This window comes from Oncorhynchus mykiss, chromosome 24 (genome assembly GCF_013265735.2).
Source record: "Oncorhynchus mykiss isolate Arlee chromosome 24, USDA_OmykA_1.1, whole genome shotgun sequence".
Taxonomy (NCBI): Eukaryota; Metazoa; Chordata; class Actinopteri; order Salmoniformes; family Salmonidae; genus Oncorhynchus; species Oncorhynchus mykiss.
This window is the reverse complement of record NC_048588.1, coordinates 25,469,778-25,490,839: the sequence shown is the minus strand read 5'-3', so window position 1 is coordinate 25,490,839 and position 21,062 is coordinate 25,469,778. Positions and strand designations below refer to the sequence as shown.

At 44.9% G+C, this 21,062-nt stretch overlaps 1 protein-coding gene across 11 annotated transcripts in view; it reads right to left on the bottom strand.

The window, feature by feature from the left end:
• Positions 1-21,062, bottom strand: part of msi1a (musashi RNA binding protein 1a) — a 334,588-nt gene that overhangs the window by 112,587 nt on the left and 200,939 nt on the right. The gene's annotated exons all lie outside the window — the stretch shown is intronic.

Genomic DNA, 21,062 nt, shown 5'->3' with positions numbered 1-21,062 from the left:
AGCACGTGGCCAGGCGCCCCCCCCCCCTTCTCCACACGCAAGCAGATAAGGGCAGATAAAGAGGCGGGAGGACTGATATGAGGGTCAAGAGAGAGCAACCGTTCCGACAACACCCCCTGTCCCGCCTCTGCACACTAACAATGAGTTATTACACAGTACAGTGCAGGACATTCAATTCACAAACACACACACAGGTACAGAAACTCTGCCTGAATGTTATATGTACACATAGTCCACCCCCCCATATGAAGTTGAATCCATACAGGCATTAGACATCATCAAACAGTTATCAGTGATCAAAGCCGCCTACACACTCTCTGGTGAAAGGCAGGAAGTGAAGTTCATTAGTCTATGACCTGCCCTCTCTCCATGACTTCCTGTTTTGATCCAGGGAGATCACACGTCAGACAGAGAACTCAACTCACAACCCCCTTTACTCAACTCTCAAACCTCTCTCGGTCAATCATTCTCTCAGGAACATACAGCATTAGATCAATGAAACACAGATCACATGCAGTGCACTGGGAAAGTATTCAGACCCCTTGACTTTTTCCACATTTTGTCACGTTACAGCCTTACTCTAAAATGAATTTAAAAATATATATAACCTCAATCTACACACAATAACCAATAATGGATTTATTTATTATTATTTAACCTTTATTTAACTAGACAAGTCACTTAAGAACAAATTCTTATTTACAATGACGGCCTACCCCGGCCAAACCCGGACAGCACTGGGCCAATTGTGCGCCGCCTTATGGGACTCCCAATCACAGCCGGATGTGATGCAGCCTGGATATTGACAAAGTGAAAACAGGTTTTCGGACATTTTTGCAAATGTATAAAAAAGATAAGAAACAGAATTACCTCATTTTTTAAATTTACATACAATTGGAAGTTTATATACACTTAGGTTGGAGTCATTACAACTTGTTTTTCAACCACTCCACAATTTCTTGGTACCAAACTATAGATTTGGCAAGTCAGTTAGGACATCTACTTTGTGCCTGACACAAGTCATTTTTCCAAAAATAGTTTATTTATTTATTTCACCTGTATTTAACCAGGTAGGGTAGTTGAGAACAAGTTCTCATTTGCAACTGCGACCTGGCCAAGATAAAGCGTAGCAATTCGACACATACAACACAGAGTTACACATGGAATAAACAAAACCTACAGTCAATAATACAATAGAACAAAATAAATCAAAAAGTCTATATACAGTGAGTGCAAATGAGGTAAGTTAAGGAAATAAATAGGCCATGGTGGCGAAGTAATTACAATATAGCAATTAAACACTGGAATGGTAGATCGGCAGAAGATGAATGTGCAGGTAGAGATACTGGGGTGCAAAGGAGCAAAATAAATAAATAAATACCAGTATGGGGATGAGGTAGGTAGATAGATGGGCTGTTTACAGATGGGCTATGTACAGGTGCAGTGATCTGTAAACTGCTCTGACAGCTGGTGCTTAAAGCTAGTGAGGGAGATGTGAGTCTCCAGCTTCAGAGATTTTTTCAATTCGTTCCAGTCATGGGCAGCAGAGAACTGGAAGGAAAGACGACCAAAGGAGGAATTGGCTTTGGGGGTGACCAGTGAGATATACCTGCTGGAGCGCGTACTATGAGTGGGTGCTGCTATGGTGACCAGTGAGCTGAGATAAGGCGGGGTTTTACCTAGCAGAGACTTGTAGATAACCTGTAGCCAGTGGGTTTGGCGACGAGTATGAAGCGAGGGCCAACCAACGAGAGCGTACAGGTCGCAATGGTGGGTAGTGCATGGGGCTTTGGTGACAAAACGGATGGCACTGTGATAGACTGCATCCAGTTTGTTGAGTAGATTTTTGAAGGCTATTTTATAGATGACATCACTGAAGTCGAGGATCGGTAGGTCAGTTTTACGAGGGTATGTTTGGCAGCATGAGCGAAGGATGCTTTGTTGCAATATAGGAAGCCGATTCTAGATTTAATTTTGAATTGGAGATGCTTAATGTGAGTCTGGAAGGAGAGTCTACAATCTAACCAGACACCCAGGTGTTTGTAGTTGTCCACGTATTCTAAGTCAGAGCCGTCCAGACTAGTGATGCTGGATGGGTGAGCAGGTGCGGGCAGCGATCGATTGAAAAGCATGCATTTAGTTTTACTTGCGTTTAAGAGCAGTTAGAGGCCACGGAAGGAGAGCTGTATGGCATTGAAGCTCATCTGGAGGTTAGTTAACACAGTGTCCAAGGAGGGGCCAGAAGTATACAGAATGGTGTCGTTTGCGTAGAGGTGGATCAGAGAATCACCAGCAGCAAGAGCAACATCATTGATGTATACAGAAAAGAGAGTCGGCCTGAGAATTGAACCCTGTGGCACACCCATAGAGACTGTCAGAGGTCCAGACAACAGGCCCTCCGATTTGACACACTGAACTCTTATCAGAGAAGTAGTTGGTAAACCAGGCGAGGCAATCATTTGAGAAACCAAGGCTGTCGAGTCTGCCAATAAGAATGTTGTGATTGACAGAGTCGAAAGCCTTGGCCAGGTCGATGAATACGGCTGCACAGTAATGTCTCTTATCGATGGCGGTTATGATGTTGTTTAGAACCTTGAGCGTGGCTGAGGTGCACCCATGACCAGCTCTGAAACCAGATTGCATAGCGGAGAAGTTATGGTTGGATTCGAAATGGTCAGTAATCTGTTTGTTAACTTGGCTTTCTAAGACCTTAGAAAGACAGGGTAGGATAGATATAGGTCTGTAGCAGTTTGGGTCTAGAGTGTCACCCCCTTTGAAGAAGGGGATGACCGCGGCAGCTTTCCAATCTTTGGGAATCTCAGACGATACGAAAGAGAGGTTGAACAGGCTAGTAATAGGGGTTGCAACAATTTCGGCAGATCATTTTAGAAAGAGAGGGTCCAGATTGTCTAGACCAGCTCATTTGTAGGGGTCCAGATTTTGTAGCTCTTTCAGAACATCGGCTATCTGGATTTGGGTAAAGGACAAATGGTGGGTGCTTTGGCGGGTTGCTGTGGGGGGTGCCGGGCAGTTGACCGGGGTAGGGGTAGCCATGTGGAAAGCATGGCCAGCCGTAGAGAAATGCTTTTTGAAATTCTCAATTATAGTGGATTTATCGGTGGTGACAGGGTTTCCTAGCCTCAGAGCAGTGGGCAGCTGGGAGGAGGTGCTCTTATTCTCCATGGACTTTACAGTGTCCAAAAACTTTTTTGAGTTAGTACTACAGGATGCAAATTTCTGTTTGAAAAAGCTTGCCTTAGCTTTTCTAACTGCCTGTGTATATTTGTTCCTAACTTCCCTGAAAAGTTGCATATCACGGGGGCTATTCGATGCTAATGCAGAACGCCACAGGATGTTTTTGTGCTGGTCAAGGGCAGACAGGTCTGGCGTGAACCAAGGACTATATCTATTCCTAGTTCTACATTTTTTGAGAGGGGCATGCTTATTTAAGATGGTGAGGAAGGCATTTTTAAAGAATAGCCAGGCATCATTCTATTGACGGGATGAGGTCAATGTCATTCCAGGATACCCCGGCCAGGTCGATTAGAAAGGCCTGCTCGCAGAAGTGTTTCAGGGAGCGTTTGACAGTGATGAGGGGTGGTCGTTTGGTCGCAGACCCATTACGGATGCAGGCAATGAGGCAGTGATCGCTGAGATCTTGATTGAAAACAGCAGAGGTGTATTTGGAGGGCGAATTAGTTAGGATGACATCTATGAGGGTGCCCGTGTTTACTGATTTGGGGTTGTACCTGGTAGGTTCATTGATAATTTGTGTGAGATTGAGGGCATCAAGCTTAGTTTGTAGGATGGCCGGGGTGTTAAGCATGTCCCAGTTTAGGTCACCTAGTAGCACGAGCTCAGAAGATAGATGGGGGGCAATCAGTTCACATATAGTATCGAGGGCACAGCTGGGGGCAGAGGGAGGTCTATAGCAAGTTGCAACAGTGAGAGTCTTGTTTCTGTTAAGGTGAATTTTTAGAAGTAGGAGCTCAAATTGTTTGGGTACAGACTTAGAAAGTAATACAGAACTCTGCAGGCTATCTTTGCAGTAGATTGCAACACCGACACGGCTAAGACATCTGGGTTGGCAGAGTGTGCTAAAGCAGTGAGTAAAACAAACTTAGGGAGTAGGCTTCTAATGTTAACATGCATGAAACCAAGGCTTTTACGTTTACAGAAGTCAACAAATGAGATCACCTGGGGGGTGGGAGTGGAGCTAGGCACTGCAGGACCTGGATTAACCTCCACATCACCAGAGGAACAGAGGAGAAGTAGGATAAGGGTATGGCTAAAGACTATATGAACTGGCCGTCTAGCACGTTCAGAACAGAGCAGGATCAGGTTTCTGGGCACGATAGCATAGATTCAAGGCATAGTGTACAGACAAAGGTAAGGTAGGATGTGAGTACATTGGAGGTAAACCTAGGCATTGAGTAATGAAGAGAGAGATATAGTCTCTAGAGATGTTTAAACCAGGTGATGTCATCGCATATTTAGGAGGTGGAACAACATGGTTGGTTAAGGCATATTGAGCAGGGCTAGAGGCTCTACAGTGAAATAAGACAGTAATCACTAACCAGGACAGTAATGGACAAGGCATATTAATATTAGAGAGAGGCATGCGTAGCCAAGTGAACATATGGGTCCAGTGAGTGGTTGGGCTGACTGGGGACAGTTGTGAAGATCCAGATGAAAATGTTCAGTTTGCAGTAGGAATCCAGGGATAAAGGAGACTCATTCTGTCTCCTAGAGATGAACGTACTGTGGTGCGAAAAGTGCAAATCAATCCCAGAACAACAGCAAAGGACCTTGTAAAGATGCTGGAGGAAACAGGTACAAAAGTATCTATATCCACAGTAAAACGAGTCCTATATCGACATAACCTGAAAGGCCGCTCAGCAAGGAAGAAGCCACTGCTCCAAAACCACCATAAAAAAGCCAGACTATGGTTTGCAACTGCACATGGGGACAAAGATTGTACTTTTTGGAGAAATGTCCTCTGGTCTGATGAAACAAAAATAGAACTGTTTGGCCATAATGACCATCATTATGTTTGGAGGAAAAAGGGGGAGGCTTGCAAGCCGAAGAACACCATCCCAACTGTGGCGCAGGAGGGACTGGTGCACTTCACAAAATAGATGGCTTCATGAGGATGGAAAAATTTGTGGAAATATTGAAGCAACATCTCAAGACACCAGTCAGGAAGTTAAAGCTTGGTTGCAAATGGGTCTTCCAAATGGACAACAACCCCAAGCATACTTCCAAAGTTGTGGCAAGGACAACAAAATCAAGGTATTGGAGTGGCCATCACAAAGCCCTGACCTCAATCCCATAGAACATTTGTGGAGAAAACTGAAGAGGCTTACAAACCTGACTCAGTTACACCAGCTCTGTCAGGAGGAATGGGCCAAAATCCACTCAACTTATTGTGGGAAGCTTGTGGAAGGCTACCCAAAATGTTTGACCCAAGTTAAACAATTTAAAGGCAATGCTACCAAATACTAATTCAGTGTATGTAAACTTCTGACCCACTGGGAATGTGATGAAAGAAATAAAAGCAGATTTTTTCTAGGATTTAATGTCAGGAATTGGGAAAAACTGAGTTTAAATGGATTTGGCTAAAGTGTATGTAAACTTCTGACTTCAACTGTACATATTCAGACCTGTTGCTATGAGACTCTAAATTTAGCTCAGGTGCATCCTGTTTCCATTGATCATCCTTGAGATATTTCTAGACTTGATTGGAGTCCACCTGTGGTAAATTCAATTGGTTGAACATGATTTGGAAAGGCACACACCTGTCTATATAAAGGTCCCACAGTTGTCAGTGCATGTCAGAGCAAAAGCCAAGCTGTCTGTCATGTGCCTTTTAATGAGGAGTGGCTTCCGTCTTGCCACTCTACCATAAAGGCCTGATTGGTGGAGTACTGCAGAGTCAGAGCAAAAACCAAGCCATGCGGTCGAAGGAATTGCCTGTGGAGCTCAGAGACAGGATTGTGTCAAGGCACAGATCTGGGGAAGGGTACCAAAACATTTCTGCAGCATTAAAGGTCACCAAGAACACAATGGCTTCCCTCATTCTTAAATGGAAGAAGTTTGGAACCACCAAGACCCTTCCTAGAACTGTCCGCCCGGCCAAACAGAGAGGCCTTGGTCAGGGAGGTGAGCAAGACCAAACAGAAAGGCCTTGGTCAGGGAGGTGAGCAAGACCTCAATGGTAACTCTGACAGAGCTCCAGAGTTACACTGTGGATATAGGAGAACCTTTCAGAAGGACAACCATCTCTGCAGCACTCCACCAATCAGGCCTTTATGGTACAGTGGCCAGGCGGAAGCCACTCCTCACAGGACAACGACCCTAAGCACACAGCCAGGACAGCGCAGGAGTGGCTTCGGGACAAGTCTCTGAATGTCCTTGAGTGGCCCAGCCAGAGCCCGGACTTGAACGCGATCGGACATCTCTGGAGAGACCTGAAAATAGCTGTGCAGCGCCACTCCCCATCCAACCTGACAGAGCTTTAGAGGATCTGCAGAGAAGAATGGGAGAAACTCCCCAAATACAGGTGTGCCAAGCTTGTAGTGTCATACCCAAGAAGACTCAAGGCTCTAAGGTGCTTCAACAAAGTACTGAGTAAAGGATCTGAATACTTATGTAAATGTGATATTTCAGTTCTTCATTTTCATTTATTTCCAAACATTTCTAAAAACCTGTTTGTGCTTTGTCATTAAGGGGTATTGTGTGTAGATTGATGAGGATACTATTATTATTTTTTTTTTACACATTTTAGAACAAGGCTGTAATGTAACAAAATTTGGAAAAAGTCAAGGGGTCTGAATACTTTCCGAATGCACTATACATCTACCTCCTAGTCATTCATTCACTCTCGCTCTAAATGTAATTCAAAGGGCTTTACTGGAAACATATGCTTACATTGCCAAAGGAAATGGAATAGACAAACAAATGGGAAAGAAACAAGGGAAACATTAGTAAACATTATACTCACAATTTTTTTTAAAGAATATAGACATTTCAAATGTTATATGATTGACAATGTACAGTGTTGTGTCAATATGCAAAGAGGTGAAGTCTGAATTGGAAACGAAATAAACAGATAAATATTGGCGGTATTTCTAATATTGTTTGTGATCCACTGGTTGCCCTTTTCTCATGGCAACTGGCCACACATCTTGCTGTTGTGATTACACACTGTAGTATTTCACCTAGCAGATATGGAAGTTTATCAATATTTGATTTGTTTTCAAATTCTTTCTGGGTCTATGTGATCTGTGGGAAATTTGTGTCTCTAATGTGGTCATACATTTAGCAGGAGTGTAGCTCAATTTCCACCTCATTTTGTGGGCAGTGGACACATAGCCTGTCATCTCTCGAGAGCCGGGTCTGCCTATGGTGGCCTCTCTCAATAGCAAGGCTATGCTCACTGAATCTGTACATAGTCAAGGATTTTCTTCATTTAGGGTCAGTCGCAGTGGTCAGGTATTCTGCCACTGTCTATTCTCTGTTAAGGGCCAGATAGTGTTCCAATTTGCTCTGTTTTTTGGTTGATTCTTTCCAGTGTGTCAAATAGTTAGAATTTAGCTTTATCATAATTTGGTTGGGTCAACTATGTGTTTCTGTCCTGGGGTCTGTGGGGTTTGTTTGTGTTTGTGAACAGTCACGGAACCAGCTGGCTGAGGGGACTCTTCTCTAGGTTCATCTCTCTGTAGGTGTGTGATTTGTGGTGGAATGTGTGGGCATCACTTATTTTTTTGTACCCCAATTTCGTGGTATCCAATTGGTCGAGAGCCATACGTCCTCCGAAACACAACCCAACCAAGCAGCACTGCTTCTTGACACAATGCCCATCCATCCCGGAAGCCAGCCGCACCAATGTGTCGGAGGAAACACCGTACACCTGGCGACCTGGTCAGCGTGCACTGCGCCCGGCCCGCCACAGGAGTTGCTAGTGCGCGATGAGACAAGGATATCCCTGCCGGCCAAACCCTCCCTAACAGGGAAGACGCGGGGCCAATTGTGCGCCACCCCATGGGCCTCCCGGTCGCGGCTGACCACTGCTCCACCCGGGAGGCCACGGCATCACTTCTTTTTAGGTGGTTATAGAATTAAACGGCTCTTTTCTGGATAATTAGCTGTTATCGGCCTAATTCTGCTCTGCATGCATTATTTGGTGTTTTACGGTTTACACTGAGGAGATTTTTGCAGAATTTTTGCAGATGTTAAGGACAAGGTTTGTATAGTTTATTGTGTGCTGTAGGGCAACGGTGTCTGCAGTAGATTGAATTTTTATTTGTGGTCCTGGCAACTGGACCTTTTTTGGAACACCATTATTTTTGTCTTACTGAGATTTACTGTCAGGACCCAGGTCTGACAGAATCTGTGCAGAAGATCTAGGTGCTGATGTAGGCCCTCCTTGGTTGGGGACAGAAGCACCAGATCAGCAAACAGTAGACATCTGGCTTCAGATTTGAGTAGTCGAACAGTCTCTCTCTCTCTCTCTCTAGTTTATCTACATCTACTTCCTAGTCATCCTTTCTCTCCTCTTTCACTCATCTCTTCCCTCTCTATACTCAGATCCCTCTATTTCTCATCTCTTCCCTCTCTATCTCATCTCTTCCCTCTCTATCTCAACTCTTCCCTCTCTATATCATCTTTTCCCTCTCTATCTCATCTCTTCCCTCTCTCTCTTCTCTCTGACAGATCCTCCTGTCAATTCTCTCTGGTCTGGGTCTCAGTCAGCCCCGGGCCTTTCTCCCTCCGTATGTATCCTCTGCTCTCATTCGCTTAAGCACCACTGCGTGCTCCCTCTGTGTCAGCTAATCAAAAACCAGGGCACTGCCTCCCATCTGCATTCAGTCCAGTCATCATCCAGTACAGAGCACATTACTCCTGGCCCCGTGTACTGGGGCCTCCCCCGGTCCCCATTAGTAATGAATCAAATGAAAGACAACCGCCGCACATTCATTCTGTTTAAAGGCAGCAGGTAGAGTAGGAGGACACATTCAATGGAAACATCTGTACTGTGAAGCGTTCTGTATCGTGTGAAAGTGCATCATGTTGTATACGGCTGGTTCAAGCTAGGCTTGTACATGTATATATAGCAGCTCCTGAATGTGTAGCACTGAGAGAGAAGATGTTTCATTTCGCGTCCACAAAGGACTCGTTTATATGTGGTGCTCTCAGAGACATAAATCCACAGAGAGAAACTTCAACAGGTTTCCTGCGATAGGGGGAATAGGCACAAATCCAAGAAGACACAGCTACAAGAGAATGTTGAGGTGGTGTGTTGTTGGGTGAGCGAGTGGGCTCTTTAAAGAGAGCATTAGGGGTGTGTGCTGTACATATGAGGAAGTGTCCCCTGTGATATCTAGAGAGAAAGGCATTTCCATGTGTCTGTTGAGGCCCCGGAGCAGCGTGATGCTTTGAGGATGGCTTGGATCCTCCATATCTCCCCTCCCAACACCACCCCCCAACCTTATCAGCGCCACAACGACCACTTCTGACAACCAACAAATCAGTTGTCAGGAGCAATTTCTCACCATCTGAGAAGGAGCCACCGCCACTGGGTGGTGTGAAGCAGGAGGGAGAGGTAGGTGAAATACACCTGCCCCTTGCAAGAGATATCTGCTCTCTCAAATCCACTCCTAGGAGTAGAGGCGGAGAGGACACTGCACCTCCTACACTAACCACCAGGAACAGTGTTGAGAGTCCTAGTTTTTCTTCTCCCTCAAATTATAAATTATAAAGTTACTTGCTGAAAATCAAACGTCAGCTTTGGGCCTGCATCAAAAGTTTCCCTAAATACGCCTTGAAATGTGTATTTAGTATCTCTTCATCAGTCTCTCTCTATCTTCCACTCTCTGTCTTTCCTTCTCTCAGCTCCCTTTCCAAACCCAGGGTGTAGGGATGAGGATGAGGTAACAATCTGGTCTGCTGTCTCTGTCAGAGTTCACAGCACTATTGACAAAGTCAGCTCCTGCCTCAGCATTGATCGAGGCAGGTAGCCAATCAACTCGCTCCGGGAGGGGTCTGCTTAACGACGAGGCTGTAACTAACGGCCTTATCAAAGTCAGGAGAAAGAAGAGAGAGAGCAAGAGAGAGAGAGATAAGGAGAGAGATGGAGGGAGAAAAGAGAGCGATGGAGATGGAGAGAAAAAGAGAGAGAAGGAGAGATGGAGGGAGAAAATAGAGAGGGAGATGGAGAAAGATAAAGAGAGATAAAGAGAGAGATGAAGAGAAAACAGAAGAAATGGTAGCGTTTGAGATGCGGCATCCCCTGCCTTGCCTCCTCGCAACATTAACTCATACATTTAGTGGACTAACCATCTAAACAGGCCATTTCCTCCTGCCTGCCACCCCCCACTGCTGCCTGGCTTACACACGTAGCTACCACCATGTACTGCTGGAGAACCACACAAACTGGTGTTCTCTCCTCACAATGTCAGACTTTGTTTTTAAAACTTTCCTAGACTATTCCCCTCAATGACAAAACATGGATTTCCAATCTGGGGTGCAGTAATAGGTGGTAGTGGTCATTACCAAGGCGTCGGGATGGATCTCACACTTAGTTGCTGGCGGCGTCTAACCGCACGGCGGTCTCTGCAGACACTCACCCCCCCAGACAGAGAGACATTCACAGCCTCTCACTAAACAAAGAGGCTGAAACAGCCAGCCTTAATGCCAGTTCCCATCGGAGCGCCGCAGCGCAAATAAAATTCAAATGCTGAATCAATGAGTCGTCAACTGACCTTTGCGTCAAGAGGCCCAGTCCGCCCCCGGGCGGTTGGATGTATTTAAAAGGAAGAGGTACATGACCAAATCACATATTAGTACCGTGGCCTCCATCCCCTGCAGAGGAGGGCCAGTGAATAAGGGAAGCACAGTGAATAGAGAGGGGGAGGAAGGGTTCTGCTTGTAGCCTGTGGCCCTTTCTCTTATAGATAGACAGACACACACAATCACGCACCACAAGGGCAAACACACACATGCACGCGTACATACAGACACACACACCAAGGAAGCCAAATAATGATCCTAACGATGTCTTGAGGTATTGATTCATCTAGTAATAAAAAGATAAGCACTCAAAATAACAGTATTGCATTTCTCCTCAAGGCAAATACAATCTACAAATCTGTTAAAGGGGCAATGGCCATGAAAACAGATGAAGTATTTATTCAGAATGTAACAGAGATCTTTCCATTCTGCTCTACCTGTATGTGTAAATAAATATACACTGTATCAGTTGGTGAAACTATATGAATGATTGAGAAAATAAAGTAGCATTCAAAGATGATGAAAAACATTGGAGGTTTTGTTTTGTTTTGTTTTTCTCATTTAGGGTGCTTCGTCTCTCTCAATCGCCCTCTCCTTCTCCCTCTCTTTTGCTCGTTCCCCCTCTCCAAAACCCCAATTCAATTTACTCCCAAGTGTGAGAAGTAATTTGCATACACACAGAAACTATGACAGCCCCGTCACCAATGGCATCCAATTTCTGTTCTCCATCAGAGTGTGTGAGGGCCAGGGAGGGCTCTGACATGCTTTGTCTTGGGGGGTGTGTGTGTGTTTGTGTGTGTATGTTGTTTATTGCTGTTGGTTCGTGTGTTACTGTGTGTGTATTTGTCTGTTTGTTTGTGACATCCTTCCTACAAAAGGACTTTTGGATGGAATTCAGGATCTAAATAATCAGTCCTTTTCACAAGGACTGACCCTGGGCCTTCATGCATATGAGTGTGTCTGGAAGAGTGTACACGTGCACCCCGTTAGGCATGTGTGTACTCCCTTGTGCATATAAGCTTGTGTGTGTGCGTGTGTGTGTATGTGTGTTCCCATGCGTCACCTCTGACAAGTCCCGGCTCCAAACCGCAATCAAACACCTTTCAGAGGAAAGTGAGAGGAGGGAGGTGAGGGGAGAGGCGCAGAGAACAGCAGACACAAAATCAAAGCCGGGGTCAATTAAATTCTCCTCTGGCTGATAAATGGGTCCTCATCCTCATCCATTAATAACCAGAGCCATGACAAAACTTGTCAATGGGTCTCATTTTTTACCCTGCCAGTCTGTCTGCTCTGTTCGCTAGGCTAGCAGTAAGCAGGGAGTGAGAGATAGAGAGAAAACTAGCCTTGCTTCTCCTTGGGAGAGACCACAGGGGAACAGTGGGTAAGATGCATCCTTAAAAGTCAATAAATAGATGGGCATGCATCGATGGGAGTTTGCGGTCTTATTTACACATCCTCTTAATCAAAAAGGGAGAAAAGAAACTTGGTATGCTCTTGGGAACTCAGATCCCTTGTAAACTAAATGAGAGTGGACAGAGGAATCAATTGGAATACCAGCCATCCTGCTACATTATAATGACTCGGGTGAAATGCGTTTAGCAGAGTGACGGGAGGAGAAACGCCAGGAAAACAGAGAGAAAGGAGAGGAGGTAGGAATGAAAAACCTGCTCCAATGCAGAGAGAGGAGGCTGAGTGCTGTCACAAAGACACTCAAAACAAATGTGTGTGTGTGTGTGTGTGTGTGTGTGTGTGTGTGTGTGTGTGTGTGTGTGTTGGGAATATGGTATATAATAGACATGTAACAGAGTCCCTTCTTACAGCCAACCTACAAAAGACATGAACGGCCCACAGCTTAGAGCAAAATAATTTGTTTCGTATGACATTAAGGTCACTCTTTATTAGTTGTGTGTATACACTGTCCAATGAAATGCTTACTTGCAGGATCCTTCTCGACAATGCATCAACAATAAGAAATAATAAAATATAATAATATGAACATTAAAGAAATGGCTCAGTAGAATAAAATAAACTAGCATTAAATTAGCATCAGTATATTACTTGCATATGGATGTACTGATGTACTGGACTGTCACCCAAGAGCAATGTCAACATTAAACACCCAAAACCTCACGCAGAGGGCAGAAATATAACACAAATACTGAACACTGCTAAACAAACCATGGCTCCAAAAGCACTAATGATCCCCAGCTCTGCTCCCTTCATTAGGTGGAATGGATGGAGCGCTAGGAGCTGTGTATGCAGATTTAACCCAGTGTGTCTGACCAATAGAAGAGAAGGAGTTGCTACCAGTGTCATGCAGTAGAAGAGGAATGGTGGGACACACCACGAGTGGGAAGAGGATTCCCAATGTCAGATAAAAGCCTGAACACATCCCAGTGGAGAGAGAGCTCCTTAGCCAGTGGTAATACAACAAGTAATACATTACTGTCTCTGTATAGGGCCTATTAACCAGTTTAAAATATATATATTTATATTTAGGCTACTAGTGCGAGTCAACAGCCTGATGTCAGTGCACAGTGTTTCTCTACAAGACGCCATTTTAGGAGAAGGGGATGTACAGTGTATGTCCATGCATAGTGGGATGTACACCAAGCCAACCATAGGACTACCTCTCCTCACATAAAATTGATCCATATTTATTCGCCCCCACCGCCCCAACATACACAGAATCCAAAACATTTATCTGATTATTTTCCCAAACTATCAGTATTAGTGAGTGATTGTGTCGGTGGCTCTGACAGGCCCGGTATTGGCACGACATATATCATATAATAATAATATATGCTATTTAGCAGACGCTTTTATTCAAAGTGACTTACAGTCATGCGTGCATACATTTTACGTATGGGTGCTCCCGGGCAGCAGCTCTGAGGGTGATGCATTGTGACAGCTCTCAGCTCATAATAACAACAACAACACTGACTGTCATGGCGGCTGTGTCGCTGGAGCAACAAGTCCAATTTCACCCCTCTATCTCTCCCTCGCTCTCTTTTCCATCTCTTTCTCTGCGTCTCCCTCCCTACCTCCATCACAGACTAATGTGATTACACTGGCATCAAAACAATTTGGTCTTTAATTACAACGAGACACATCGAGACGAGAGCCATGAGCAGCCTTTCTCACAGGGACCAAGTGGCATGAGTCATGACCAATGCGAGAGAAAAAACATGATGGGATTATGTGATTGCTACCAGACAGACAATCTCATAAATTGAAGTGGTGGCGAAGCCGTCTTAAATGCCAGGGATGGTACAGTGGACTGGGGGGGGGGGGGGGTAATTTCAGGGGTGATCCTTCAGAGAAAGGTTGGCTGAAGAATAACAGCTCTATTGGGATTTGTGTTAGTTAGCTAACAGCTCTCCTTCAGCTTTCAGACTCTACGATATCAACTCGACATGGCTGATTATGAATATTGTATGTGGATTAAGTGAAACTCTCTGAAGACAAATAAATGAATGTATATGTGATGACAGCAATGTGCCTGCAGGCCGAATTCTGAAACAAGAGCTCATTACAACCTGCTGCAGTAAGGCTCTGGTTAACATCTCCTACTGAAGGACTGACTGTATCCATCCATACAGGGTGAATGAGGGCAGATAATAGTATGACATCTGGATACTGACTCAATCTGACTCCAACTGGGTGTAATTTCCTCTCTATTTTTCAACCTATGTGGATTGGAGGTGCATCATGCACTTCAGGCAACTGGTGAGCTGGTTCTGCCAGGGTCAAGGACTGCCAGGGTCAAGGACTGCCAGGGTCAAGTACTGCCAGGGTCAAGGACTGCCAGGGTAAAGGACAACCCGGGTCAAGGACTGCCAGGGCAAAGGACTACCCGGGTCAAAGACAACCTGGGTCAAGGACTGCCAGGGCCAAGGACTACCCGGGTCAAGGACAAACTGGGTCAAGGACTGCCAGGGCCAAGGACTACCCGGGTCAAGGACTGCCAGGGCCAAGGACTACCCGGGTCAAGGACTGCCAGGGTCAAGGACTACCCGGGTCAAGGACTGCCAGGGCCAAGGACTGCCAGGGTCAAGGACTGCAAGGGTCAAGGACTACCCGGGTCAAGGACTGCCAGGGTCAAGGACTGCCAGGGTCAAGGACTACCCGGGTCAAGGACTGCCAGGGTCAAGGACTACCCGGGTCAAGGACTGCCAGGGTCAATGACTACCCGGGTCAAGGACTACCCGGGTCAAGGACTGCCAGGGTCAAGGACTACCCGGGTCAAGGACTGCCAGGGTCAAGGACTACCCTGTTCAAGGACTGCCAGGGTCAAGGACTACCCGGGTCAAGGACTGCCAGGGTCAAGGACAAACTGGGTCAAGGACTGCCAGGGCCAAGGACTACCCGGGTCAAGGACTGCCAGGGCCAAAGACTACCCTGTTCAAGGACTGCCAGGGTCAAGGACTACCCGGGTCAAGGACTGCCAGGGCCAAGGACTGCCAGGGTCAAGGACTGCTAGGGTCAGGACTACCCGGGTCAAGGACTGCTAGGGTCAGGGACTGCTAGGATCAGAACTACCAGGGTCAAGGACTGCTAGGGTCAGAACTACCAGGGTCAAGGACTGCTAGGGTCAGAACTACCAGGGTCAAGGACTGCTAGGGTCAGAACTACCAGGGTCAAGGACTGCTATGGTCAGGGACTGCTCGGGTCAGAACTACCAGGGTCAAGGACTGCTAGGGTCAAGGACTGCTAGGGTCAGAACTACCAGGGTCAAGGACTGCTAGGGTCAGAACTACCAGGGTCAGGGTGAGTGTTGAGAGGTGAGAGCACAGTATACCACCCTACAGGAAGTGGTAAAGAGGAGAAAGATAGAGAGAGATACTGGAGGGAGAGGTGGACAGAGAGGGGGGAGAGACAGACAGACAGAGATAGAGAAAGACAGTGAAAGAAAGAAAAGTGAAAAGAGAAAGTGGTCTAATCTGGTGAATAATAATAACAGGACAGCTGAAGTCATCCCACTAGCCTAGGGCTGAAAAGACCTCTGTACATTTCAGCCACTACCTCTAATCAGCTGCAACCAGCAAGCCTCCACTTTTAACACCAAAACCATTGAGCTTCATTACAGAAGCTGGCTCACGTTTATAGCTTCTCAGTTAGATATATGTATCGTCCTTGAGACTAGCTGTGGATGTCACCAGTCTCTGTGGATGTTTTCAGCCCCAGTAGGGTGTCTCCTCTCTGGGTTCTTTGAAGGAGCTGGGGGTCGATGCGTGGAGGGTAATGGATGCTGGGGGAGTACAGGGCAAACACAGACAGACAGACTGCAGATGGCTGCCTGACTCCACTCATACACATAGGTGTGTTTGTGTCTCCACATGCAGGTTTACTATAGATGTCCTTTTGTGTCAATGTGAGCATCAAAGCAGGCCCCTGCTGTTTATTTTTTAAGATGTGGTGAGATAAGCATGTTTGTCAGCAGAATAATGTCTTCATCCATACATTTCTGTATATTCTGTAAAGCTGTTGTATGTTGCCTATGAAATACGCATGCTTACTGATGTCTGTCTACTGCACACTCCACACTCCCCAAAAATATCCAGCATTTCTTCTCTACACTCCACTGAGTCTCTCACCTACAACTCCATCTTAAAGCCTGTTGAGTTATCTGTTTTGTCCACGCTGCTGTATGTAGGTCACCGAGCAGCAATGGTCCATCAATTCTACTGTCCTACTTAGAAAGACACACACACAAACATACATACATGAAAGCGCACACACACACACACCCTGTGCGTTGGAGAAATTGGGATTTTTCAGTCAAGTTCTCCTACCCCACCTCACCCCGTAACGGTTTTCCTCCGTTCTCGACTTCATAGAACAACAATAAATAAATCCAGCAGTGCGAGTCAGGAAAACTAAGTTAGAGCGATAAGAGGAAGAAGAAACTCATATAAACAAAACCAAGTTAAAGCAGTTAAAAGTAGCCTGGATGTTATCAGTACAGAGCCCTTGGAATAAGTTTGCCTGTTCTTGTTGGGCTCCAACTTTAGTTGAAATTAATCAGCCTTAGTCTCAGACACAAAGCCCTGCATGCTAATGAGCCTGCATATGGTAATGCTGATACAGCCCACTTCTGTCAAATTAAATAATAACATCTTTAAAAGAACAGGAAAAATCCATCAAATGGCCCAATCACTGTCAGGCATCCATTATTTGTTTGGCACGTCAGAGGAATGGGTTCTTGGGGTGCGACACAGTCTTTCTGGTGCGATACCAACAACAAAACGCCCCCCCCCCCCTCCAAGCCAACCATAAAATAGGGTAACATACTTAACATAGTCATAATTCTGTACTCAATTTAAAATAATGTTTTGTGACATATAGTATTTTAGTTTGTGACTTAATAATTTTAGTATGCTCTTTAATATCGTATTGCATTAGAACTCAAATCATATTTTTAAAAACATACAATATATTTGGTAAGTAGAATTAAAAGTGCTTTGGGCAACCTATTTACAACTTATTTAAAGCATAATTACAGGATATTTACAGCATTATGTACAGAGATGCCTTCAGAGAAAACGAATCTGATTAAATGTAATTGGGCCACTTGCTACTACTGTGTCCAGATTGTTTCTGTACTGTAGCACCTACAGTATATACTGTTTGGTATTTTCCAAAACAAGGAAGGACGTCGTTGTAAATAAGAATTTGTTCTTAACTGACTTGCCTAGTTAAATAAAGGTTAAATTAAAAATATATAAAAAACAGGCGAAGCACGGGGAGAACAAGGTCAGTGTGTGACTGTTGAAGGGAGCATGGCACACCATCAGCCAGGGAGAGCTACAGTACCCATCAGTACATTACCAAACCTAACACATTGGAGTACACAGTATTAATGCAATTTGCATTTAGTTAGAATACAGTAGGTGCAACCTACACACACAGGTTGTAGGTGCACTACATTTTGGTTATATTGCACCTCCATAATGAAGGGCGTTGTCTCTTAAACATTGGCAACCCCCCAACTGACCCTCACTCAGCACCCCAGAGATGCATATACAATCCCACACGGAGGATGACTAGGGATGTCCATGTGTGTGTGTGTGTGTGTGTGTGTGTGTGTGTGTGCGTGCGTGCGTGTGTGCGTGAGTGTCATTTGAATATGTTGCACATCATTTTCACAGTTCCTGGGCTAATTGGAAATGTTATTAAGTAAAACATAATTAGCTGTATAATCAAATGTTAAAATGTACATTGTGGAGCCATTGCAGAACATCACAAAGTCTTTTAAGCACTGGGTTTGGGGCAGTGCCAAGACGAATTAGTAAAAAATGTCAAAAGAAAAAGCATGGCTATGTTGCGTACCGTGGCTGCTCTGCTGTTTAGCTCTCTTTCTTTGTGTGTCTTGTTTATTCTGTGAGCTTGTCTCATTTCTTCTCTCATAAGGGCCTGTATTCATCTCGGTCAAGATTTAAGAGCATTGTCTTAAATCGGCACATCCGCCTCAGAAAGCCCCAGCCAAAACCAGGCATTAGCCAGACGCTAAAAGACTGGAAAAGCTGTCATTCAGGAACGTTTGGAGAGGGCGGCAATTTGTGTTTCTGCGAGTAATGCGGGTTTATGAGATCTGCATAATTAAAACGTATGGCAGAGAGGGAGAGAGATTCCCACTGCAGAACACATGCAGGGAGCTGAATTCAGTCCTGAACATTGGTGATTATAAAGAGAGCTTCAGACTTCCAGAAAAGGAGCCTTCGTCTTTAGAGCTGGTTGACCAGAATCAAGGTTATACAGTGGGGGGGGGGGGGGGGGGGGGGGAGTATTTAGTCAGCCACCAATTGTGCAAGTTCTCCCACTTAAAAATATGAGAGAGGCCTCTAATTTTCATCATAGGTACACTTCAACCAAGAAAGACAAAATGAGAAAAAAAAAATCCAGAAAATCACATTGTAGGATTTTTAATGTATTTATTTATTTATTTAACTTCTTCTTTAAGAGGCTCCTCTGTCCTCCACTCGTTACCTGTATTAATGGCACCTGTTTGAACTTGTTATCAGTATAAAAGACACCTGTCCACAACCTCAAACAGTCACACTCCAAACTCCACTATGGCCAAGACAAAAGAGCTGTCAAAGGACACCAGAAACAAAATTGTAGACCTGCACCAGGCTGGGAAGACTGAATCTGCAATAGGTAAGCAGCTTGGTTTGAAGAAATCAACTGTGGGAGCAATTATTAGGAAATGGAAGACATACAAAACCACTGATAATCTCCCTCGATCTGGGGCTCCACGCAAGATCTCAGCCCGTGGGGTCAAAATGATCACAAGAACGGTGAGCAAAAATCCCAGAACCACACGGGGGGACCTAGTGAATGACCTGCAGAGAGCTGGGACCAAAGTAACAAAGCCTACCATAAGTAACACACTACGCCGCCAGGGACTCAAATCCTGCAGTGCCAGACGTGTCCCCCTGCTTAAGTCAGTACATGTCCAGGCCCGTCTGAAGTTTGCTAGAGAGCATTTGGATGATCCAGAAGAAGATTGGGAGAATGTCATATGGTCAGATGAAACCAAAATATAACTTTTTGGTAAAAACTCAACTCGTCGTGTTTGGAGGACAAAGAATGCTGAGTTGCATCCAAAGAACACCATACCTACTGTGAAGCATGGGGGTGGAAACATCATGCTTTGAGGCTGTTTTTCTGCAAAGGGACCAGGACGACTGATCCGTGTAAAGGAAAGAAGGAATGGGGCCATGTATAGTGAGATTTTGAGTGAAAACCTCCTTCCATCAGCAAGGGCTGGGTCTTTCAGCATGACAATGATCCCAAACACACCGCCCGGGCAACGAAGGAGTGGCTTCGTAGATGCATTTCAAGGTCCTGGAGTGGCCTAGCCAGTCTCCAGATCTCAACCCCATAGAAAATCTTTGGAGGGAGTTGAAAGTCCGTGTTGCCCAGCAACAGCCCCAAAACATCACTGCTCTAGAAGAGATCTACATGGAGGAATAGGCCAAAATACCAGCAACAGTGTGTGAAAACCTTGTGAAGACTTACAGAAAACGTTTGACCTCTGTCATTGCCAACAAAGGGTATAAAACAAAGTATTGAGATAAACTTTTGTTATTGCCCAAATACTTATTTTCCACCATAATTTGCTAATAAATTCATTAAAAATCCTACAATGTGATTTTCTGGATTTTTTTTCTCATTTTGTCTGTCATAGTTGAAGTGTACCTACGATGAACATTACAGGCCTCTCTCATCTTTTTAAGTGGGAGAACTTGCACAATTGGTGGCTGACTAAATACTTTTTTGCCCCACTGTATATACCAAGCAAGACAATGACTACCCATTCTGAACATTTCTTTGTTATAGGTATTAATATAGTTTTAACATCACATAGTATTAACATGACATCTCTACTTTGACAGGCATATAGGTACTTTGTCTGACTGGATGTTCTGTACCGGGTGGAGCCATCAGATCCTACTTCAGTACAGAGAGGAGGCATACAGTACAGCATGTACTCTTCACTCTCTCTACCACTTTCTCTCTCTTTCACTCAGAGGAACTCTGTTCTTCTGGCCTTTTCAGGTTTATTTTTCCCTCCTTTTAATTCACTCTTTATTGCTTGCAGAGAGCTCATTTCAATCTCAAAGCCGACATCTGTGGAGGCAAAGCGAGCTTTAAACGAGTGGAGTTAATCCTGTACCAAGAGGGATACTGAACAGAACAGCACAGGAGTTCTACACTACAAAAGGAGAGAGGGAGAGAAAGATGGAGAGAGTGTGAGAAAATGAGTGTTAAGAGTTTCCAGGAAAGGTCAGACAAAGTAGTGACCCAAAGAAAGACTGTGTCTATAACACCCAAAGAAAGACTGTGTCTATAACGCCCAAAGAAAGACTGTGTCTATAACGCCCAAAGAAAGACTGTGTCTATAACACCCAAAGAAAGACTGTGTCTATAACACCCAAAGAAAGACTGCGTCTATAACACCCAAAGAAAGACTGTGTCTATAACGCCCAAAGAAAGACTGTGTCTATAACGCCCAAAGAAAGGCTGTGTCTATAACACCCAAAGAAAGACTGTGTCTATAACGCCCAAAGAAAGACTGTGTCTATAACGCCCAAAGAAAGACTGTGTCTATAACACCCAAAGAAAGACTGTGTCTATAACGCCCAAAGAAAGGCTGTGTCTATAACGCCCAAAGAAAGACTGTGTCTATAAGGCCCAAAGAAAGACTGTGTCTATAACGCCCAAAGAAAGACTGTGTCTATAACGCCCAAAGAAAGACTGTGTCT